The sequence below is a fragment of the Macrotis lagotis genome, chromosome 7 (assembly GCF_037893015.1).
Source record: "Macrotis lagotis isolate mMagLag1 chromosome 7, bilby.v1.9.chrom.fasta, whole genome shotgun sequence".
Lineage (NCBI taxonomy): Eukaryota > Metazoa > Chordata > Mammalia > Peramelemorphia > Peramelidae > Macrotis > Macrotis lagotis.
In genome coordinates, this window is record NC_133664.1 from 78,882,091 (window position 1) to 78,890,493 (window position 8,403).

An 8,403-nucleotide genomic window follows, 5' to 3' on the forward strand; every position below is an offset into this window, starting at 1 on the left:
TTATCATTTCTTATTTAAACATTCCTTTTCTGTTTTTTGTTTTTTGCAAGGCAATAAGGTTAAGTGACTTGCCCAAGGTCACACAACTAAGTAATTATTAAGTGTATGACAGCAGATTTAATTCTTTGAACCACAAAAAGATCTAATATAACTATTTTTGTACATGTAGATCCTTTTCCCTTTTTTATGATTAGTTCACAATTCTACCAATCATGAATTAGTGTCCCAGTTTTCCCACATCCCCTCAAATATTTATCATTTCTCTTTTTTGTCATGTTGGCCAATCTGATAGTGTGCTGGAACCTTGAATTGTTTTAATTTGTATTTCTCTAATCAATAGTAGTTTAGAGCATTTTTTTCATATGTCTCCAGATAGTTTTAATTTCTTTAATCTGAAAACTGCTTGTTCATATCCTTTGACCATTTCCCTATTGGGGAACAATCTTTAGCTTTTTTCTGATTCAACTTCATGCTGTGTTGTGTGCTGGCTGGCTACTACAAACATGTTATTTAATCTCAACTGGACATTCACTACTGAAAAACTGCAGTCTTTTTTTCTCTTTCTATTGCACTCTCCAAACTATGTGCAAATAAATGTTTAACACTTGACTCTCTTAGGGGAAAAATGCATATCACACTTTTAAGTTTGATCTGTATTATTAACAATTTTGTATTATTATTATTATAACTATAATCATTTTACTAGTCTATGCAATCAACAGAATAATAAAGAATCAAGACCTAATTTATAACATTTGCTGATTTCTAGAGGGCAAGTACTTATCCTGAAAATTAAACAATAATAAGCTCTTGAAAACTTGATTTGAGCTGGCTCCATAATGTCTCTGCTCATACTGCTCCTCCCTGTTTCCTCTCAGTTGTGAATGCCATCTTATATTTTATTGAGAAAATTGAAACCATCTGTCGGAACCTCTCTTCTCCCTAATTTTGTGTTTCCAATCTGTTCAATATTATCCTCCACTCATTTTCCCTTTGATCCAGGCTTGGAGGATAAGGTAATCCTGTTTCTTACCAAGCCCATTTTTCTCCTAGCCCCTCACATTTAGAACTTTTAGCAATTCTTTATCAGTCTCTTTATCCTCTTAATCCATTTCTGATATCTACAAATAAGCTTAACTTTCAATAAACCAAAAATTATACTAATCTGAACCTTCTATCGTTCCAAATCATCATCCTAGATTTTTTCTCCCTTTCATTAGGAAATTCCTAGCAAAAACTATCTATTGTTACCTCTGCTTTCTCACTTATCACTCACTTCTCAACTCCTTGATTAAAATTGCATACTTCAACAATTCTTTAATGACAAAATACAGTGACATTTTTTTCAGTCCTCACTTTGGATCACTTTGTGGCAGTCTACACTACTAACTGAACCCTCTTCTGGCATACTTTTCTCCCTGAGTTTTTGTCACCCTGCTCTCTGTTTTCTTCCTACAATTTGGCTGCTCCTCAGTCTCCTTTGTTGTGTCATCATTCAAGTCCTATCCCCATCCATAGGTTTATCCTAGGATTTAATGGGTCCCTTTCCACTCTACAATTTGTCTCAGTATCTCATTAGCTTCCTTTAGTTTTAAGTATAATCTGTACACCAATGATTTCCAATTCTACAAATCTACACTTTAGCTCTCTATGGAACTGCCATCTCACACAACTATCTGTTGGAATCTACACTTTGATATCCCATATGTATCTTAAAATCAACATTTCCAAAATAGAACTCATCTCAACCCCTCCCTCCAAACCATCCCCTTTCCTAACTTCCCTATTTCTGTCACAGATACTACCATATTTCTCATCTTTGACTCTTCCCTGATTCTCCATCATTAGCTGCCAATTTTGCCCATTCCACTCTTGCGCTTCTCTCCAACCTGGCTTTTCCCCCTCTCATGTAGCTTCCAACCTCATTTGAGTCTTCCTCACTTCTTGCCTGGACTGTTGCAATAATCTTTATTGCAACCTCTCCCTTTTCCTGGCTAGTCTGCAAAATCCTAAAGCACAGGTCTGATCTTGTCACTCTCAGATCAAGAAGCATTATTAGCTCCTTATTGCTGCTACAATAAAAGTTGTTGGTGTCCAATTGTGTCTGATTCTTTGTGAACCCCTTTAGAGTTTTCATGGCAAAGACACTAGAGTGGTTTGCTATTTCCTTCTCTAACTCATTCGACAGATGAGGAAACTAAAGCAAACAGGGTTAAGTGATTTATCCAGGGTCACACAGCTAGTAAATATATGAGGCCACATTTGACCTCAGTAAAGGTGAGTCCTTCCTGACCCTTGGCTTAGAAATCTGTCCACTGTGCCACCTAAATCAATTTTCCTATCTGACATTTCAAGCAGTTTATAGTTTATCTCTACCACATACCTTTCCAGCCTGTTTTAACAATAGTCCCCTTCACACACTACACATTCCAACTAAACTGAGGTATCATCTCGTCTCTGTCTTTATTTAGATTGTCTCCTGTGTCTGGAATGCTCTTCCCTCATCTGTACCTTTTGCAACAGCAACAGCAGCAATAATAGATAGTGGTGATTTAATCCTTTAAAGTTTAAGAAATACTTTGCATATGTTCTCTAATTTGGTATTCACAACAATCCTGGGAGGTTGGGGCTGTGATTATCCTAGAATTACAGGGAAAAAAAAAACAGTCTGAGAGAGGTTAACTAAGTGACTTTGCCCAAGATCACAGAGGTAAGAAGTATCTGAGGTAGAATTTGAACTCAGGTCTTCCTGATTCTAAATCCAGGGCTCTCTCCACTGTTAGTAAGCCACCTAATTGCCTCCTGTGACACTCATCAAGACCTTTCTGGTCTTAGTTTTTTAGACCCAAAACTAATACTTTCTTATTTCCTTTCAAGTTGCCTATTTCTAACTCCTTGAAGGAAGGGACAGGATTTTTTTTTTTTTGTCTTTGTCTTTAGTACTTAGAACAGAACCTGAAATGCATAGATTGAGCTATTATTATGAGAATAAATGAAAGAATTGTGATTTTTTTTAAATCAGTTCAGGAAGCTCTTATATACTCGTGTGTGTGTGTGTGTGTGTGTGTGTGTGTGTGTGTGTGTGTGTGTATACACACTGGCTACAATACAGTATATAAGTCATAAAAAGTTGCTTAAGGCTCACAGAGTCACTTTATATTTCTTTTTTTCTCTTACCATATCAAATTCTTTTAATGAGAAAAATATGCATCTTATAATTAAAATAAAGAGGTACAAGTCAATAAAATAGAATTATAGGCCTATATCATTCAGCATTGATACAAGAATTTTTTTAAAGAAAGATTTTATTTATTTTGAGTTTTACAATTTTTCTCCTTAATCTTGCTTCCCTCCCCCCACCCCTCACAGAAGGCAGTCTGTTAGTCTTTACATTGTTTCCATGGTATACAATTATCTAAGTTGAATGTGATGAGAGAGAAATCATATCCTTAAGGAAGAAAAAGAAAGTGTAAGAGATAGTAAAATTACATAATAAGATAACGATTTTTTTTTTCTAAATTGAAGGTAATAGTCTTTGGTCTTTGTTCAAATTCCACAATTCTTTCTTTGGATACAGATGGTATTCTCCATTGCAGATAGCCCCAAATCGTCCCTGATTGTTGCACTGATGGAAGGAGCAAGTCCTTCAAGGTTAATCATCACCCTCATTGTGATTTTTATCAGTTCAGGAAACTCCTTTGAAAGTCTCCTATGCTACGTGACAGTAAACTCTGGTTACAATATAATATATAAGTCATAAAGAGTTGTTTAGGGCTCACAGAGTCACTTTATATATTTCTGGTATGGATTTTGAACCCCAGTCTTCTTGACTCCATACCAAGAATCCTGTCCACTTTGCCAAACATTATTCCAGTTTTGTTATTATTGTTTAGAAATACAATGCATAAAAACAATTTGTCCCTCTGTTCCTCTATCATGGTAGTCTTTCCCTTCCTCAGCCCCCAGTGGCACATATCAAAATCTTTCCTGGAAAGGAAAAGCTGTGGACTTGCTTCTGAATGGGATTATCTAAGCACTTAGTGAGGGTCATGTTATTCTCCCAAATACACGGGGATGGGGTTAAACAGCCACTTGAACAACTGCTCTGCCAACCTCACCATTGCATGCATTATTGATGCTCTGCCCTTCAAAACTTCAACTTCATCGGCTCTGCTTTGCTTCTTTCATTCCATAAATATTTGGGCATCAGTTATGAGCTAAGTATTCATTTGATTATAAAGAGACAATATAACCAAACAGAAGTTATTCAAACCCATTTCCTTCTTCTTGAGTCCTGGTACCAGAAGTTCTCTTACAGTATGTCTCTGCCAAACAACTGAAATGAGGAGGGGCAAGTAGATTTGTGCTAGTTACAACAATTTGTATTTTCATGTGCATAGTCACACTTTATGGGATGGGCTTGTTCTCTAATAACTCAGAATTCCCCAAGCAACCCCAAACCACCCCCACCCTACCTCGGATTTTTTTTTTTTGTTGTTGTTATTAAAGCTACATCTCTGTTTCAAATAAAAACCTTTGCCTTGATTTTTCTAATTAAGTTTCAAGCAAGATCTTTTCCCTTAAGGTTTGTCAAATGGGGTCATACCATTCATGGAAGTAATGTGTGATCCACACAGGATAAAATTAAAATGTCTTTTCCAATCTATAAATGCTCTCACCAGCACTGAAGGGGCAAAAAAAAAAAAACCTTGGGAAAAATCTATTCTCCTTCTCTTTCACCTTTGCTGATGTTGGTCTCTCCTTCATGAAGTATGTTGTATGGTAATCACTTCATTCTTTCAGGTACCTACTTGCCTCTGGCTCCTATGGTTGATAAATACTACAATCACTTTCCCTGAGACTGGATTTCACTCTAATGACTTTATCCTGAGGCTGGTACTGCTGATCAATCTGCAATTTCCTTAGGCTAAAAATAGTCCATCTTCTCAGAAGGGGTCTGGAGGTGTCAGAGAAACCAGGATAATGATATACTTTTTCCAAACTCTGAACATTTATCCCAGAATCCCAATATTTTAATCCAAAGGGATACAGCAGTGGATCCTCAGCATCAATACTAGTGTTACCTGTTAGGACAACTCTATTGAGTTCCTTCTTATTGACTTCAGTCTTTCATCTAAAGTCTCAAATTCTGAGAGCCTGTAATTAGGTTGGAATCTTCTGGCATTCCAGTCATGTCTTAGACAAGGACAGTAATATACATTTTTCACATATATTACTGAATAATGATACCTAATGGCAATGAGGTCCTACCCATCTTTAGAATGTTTGTGGATCTTTTGATATATTACAAATAATAAAATCCCTGAAGGAAGCCATGGCATAGTAGATCCAAGAAACAGAGGATCATAAGATTAATATAGGACAAAATAGGGCAATAAAAGAGAAATCAGAGTCAAATGTGACTTCTAGTGCTTTATTTATGCTTCCCCATTGCTAGTGTTGCTCAGGGGTAACATTGCCTGTCTTTGGAATGATGAAAACAAGCAAACAAAAGCATTTTGGAGAAGGAATGATGGTGTATGCCAAGTTATGGATAATGGTTTCTTTCTTTCTTTCTTTTTTTTTTTGCAAGGCAAATGGAGTTAAGTGGCTTGCCCAAGGCCACACAGCTAGGTAATTATTACGTGTCTGAGACCAGATCAGATTTGAACCCAGGTACTCCTGACTCCACCTAGCCACCCCCTACACCACCCAGACGCCCCTGAGTAATGGTTTCTTAACATTAAATGAAATCTTTTTTAGGACTAGGACTTGATATTGGGAAAAATTGTGAAGTTTGCAGCTTGTCTCTCATGTCTTCAAACTCCATGATTCCTTCCTCTCAAAATATTGCTTTGAGGTCGTTAATTCCCCTGTGATGGAGGAAGCACTACTTGAAACAGGAATGCAGGTCTAAAAAGAAAAATAGAGATTTATTTAAAAAGAAATTACAATGTAAAAGAAAGTGATAGAGAAGTTAAGAAGGGATTAAAGAAAAGCCACAAGGATAGCTAATTAATCTTGGCTGATCAGCAGCCAAGATTAAGCAGAAGTTCAAAAGCAAGAAAGCAAGAAATCTCCTTAAATGCCCCCTCAGGGTCCATGGGAAGAGGTGGGGAACTTGGGAGTTGCCCAAGTCCCTCATTGGAGAGATTCCCTTTTGGGGAGGGGTCTAAGGTCTCAGGTCTCAGATATTGTATAACCTAGCTTGCCTTACCAATGAGAACTTGGGCAAGATCAGCCTGGAGGTCAAAATGGAATGTTTCAATAGAATGATAGAGGAAGAGTGAAGATTTACAAAATTTTGTTTCCAATTAGTTTCAATATTCCTAATGCCCAAGGTTCTCTGCATCACAATGACTCATTTGTTTTTGTATCTCTCTCTCTTATCATCTAAAACTATTCCTTTTTTCATGGTACATGCTGAATAAATGTTCATCGTATGAAAATTTATTGTATTGTGTTAGTCTTGAAATTTTATAGTATAATTTTAGTGAGCTGTTTACACTTTTTTTTTTGCTTTACAAAAAAGATTTTGGATCTCTGAAGAGTTATTCTACAGAAATGAAGGACCCAATATTTACAGAAGCTTCAAGATGCAAATGACTAAAAAGATTGGACACTGAGTAGTTATTAAGGTTTTAATGTAATTGAATTGGATCAATTAATTTATTACTTTATCTGACAATTAACCTGAAGTGATCAATTTCCCTCAAATAATTGATTCAATGTGCTTTACATAGAAATACAAACATTTATACACATGTGTATATTTATAGAATTTTATGGATTCATGGTTGAAGTGATTATTCAACTATCTACTGTTCATTCATTGGGGTGCTCTGCTCAAAGAAATGTAAATTTTGATCACTGAAACCTGGCAGGATACATTGGGGTTTATAGGTCCCAGATCACTCAGACTCTCCTTGATTGGTTAACAGTGGGACTCAGGCCAAGCTCCACTTGGTCATTGATTGGCCCAGATTGAATCAGAGTAAATGTAAATAGAAATTGTTTCTGTTTTGTGCATAATTTGGTCTTGACTAATATTTGTTTTGTTTTTTTCCCTTCCCCTTTTCCTTTGACTTCTTATGCATCTCTTGAGTGGTATATTTGGTGATTAAATTCTCTGTTCAGATCTTGTCTTTTGTCAGGAAATTTTGGAAGTCCTCTATTTCACTGAACATCCTTTTCCTTTTTTTTTAAATTTTATTTTATTTTTCCAAATACATGTTATGAAAATTTTTCAACATTCATCCATAAACATATATATATATGTACACACACACACACACACATATATTTTAAGGCTTTTACAAGGCAAATGGAGTTAAGTGGCTTGCCCAAGGCCACACAGCTAGGTAATTATTAAGTGTCTGAGGCCAGATTTGAACTCAGGGACTCCTGATTCCAGGGCTGGTGCTCTCTCCACTGTTAAACATGTTTATAGATTAGACATTCTCAGTATGAAGAATTATACTTAAGGAAAAGAAATACATTAAGAGATATTTTTCAAAGAGTGAATGTAGTGTTCTTCAGATTCTGAAGGTTTTTTGTATTATTTTGTTTTCTTCCTCTGGATGGGATAGCATTGTCCATAGCCAGTCTAATAGGGTTGTCCTAGCTCCCTGAATTGTTGAGAGCAGGTGCATACATCAAGTTTGTTCATCTCACAATGTTGTTCTTAATGTGTACATTGTTCTCTTAGTTCTACTCCCTTTGCTAAGCATCAGATCCTGTAACTCATTTCACGATTCTCTAGTCTGACCATTTCTGGTTTCTTATAGAACAATAATATTACATAGTATTCATGTACCATAATTTGTTTAGCCATTCTCCAGTTGATGGGTATCCTCTCAATTTCCAATTCTTTGCCATTACAAAAAGAGCTGCTATGAATATTGTGGAATATGTAGAACTTTTCTCATTTTTTTTATGATTTCTTCTGGATATAGTCCTAGAACTGGAATTAGTGGGTCAAAAGGTACAAACAGTTTTATTGTTCTTTGGGCATAGTTCTATATTGCTCTACAGAAAGGTTGGATCAGTTCATAACTCTGACAGCAATGCATCAATGCCCCAATTCTCTCACAGCCTCTCCAATATGAATCATTTCCCCTTTTTGTCATCTTAGCTAATCTGATAGGTGCAAGGTGGTATATCTCAGGGTTCTTTTAACTTGCAATTCTCTAATCAATAATGATTTGGAACATTTTTTTATATAATTATATATAATTTGTGCTTAGTCAAGATGTTGCCTATGCAGTCTAGGCTTAGCTTTTGCGGAGACTTATTTCCTCCTTATGCCCAGGTTCTGCCTATGCAGTGACTTGTTACCACCAGGTCCTGTCTTTTGCCCCAGTTGACCGCAGGATTCAGATTTTGTTTGCCCTACTAGGGCTA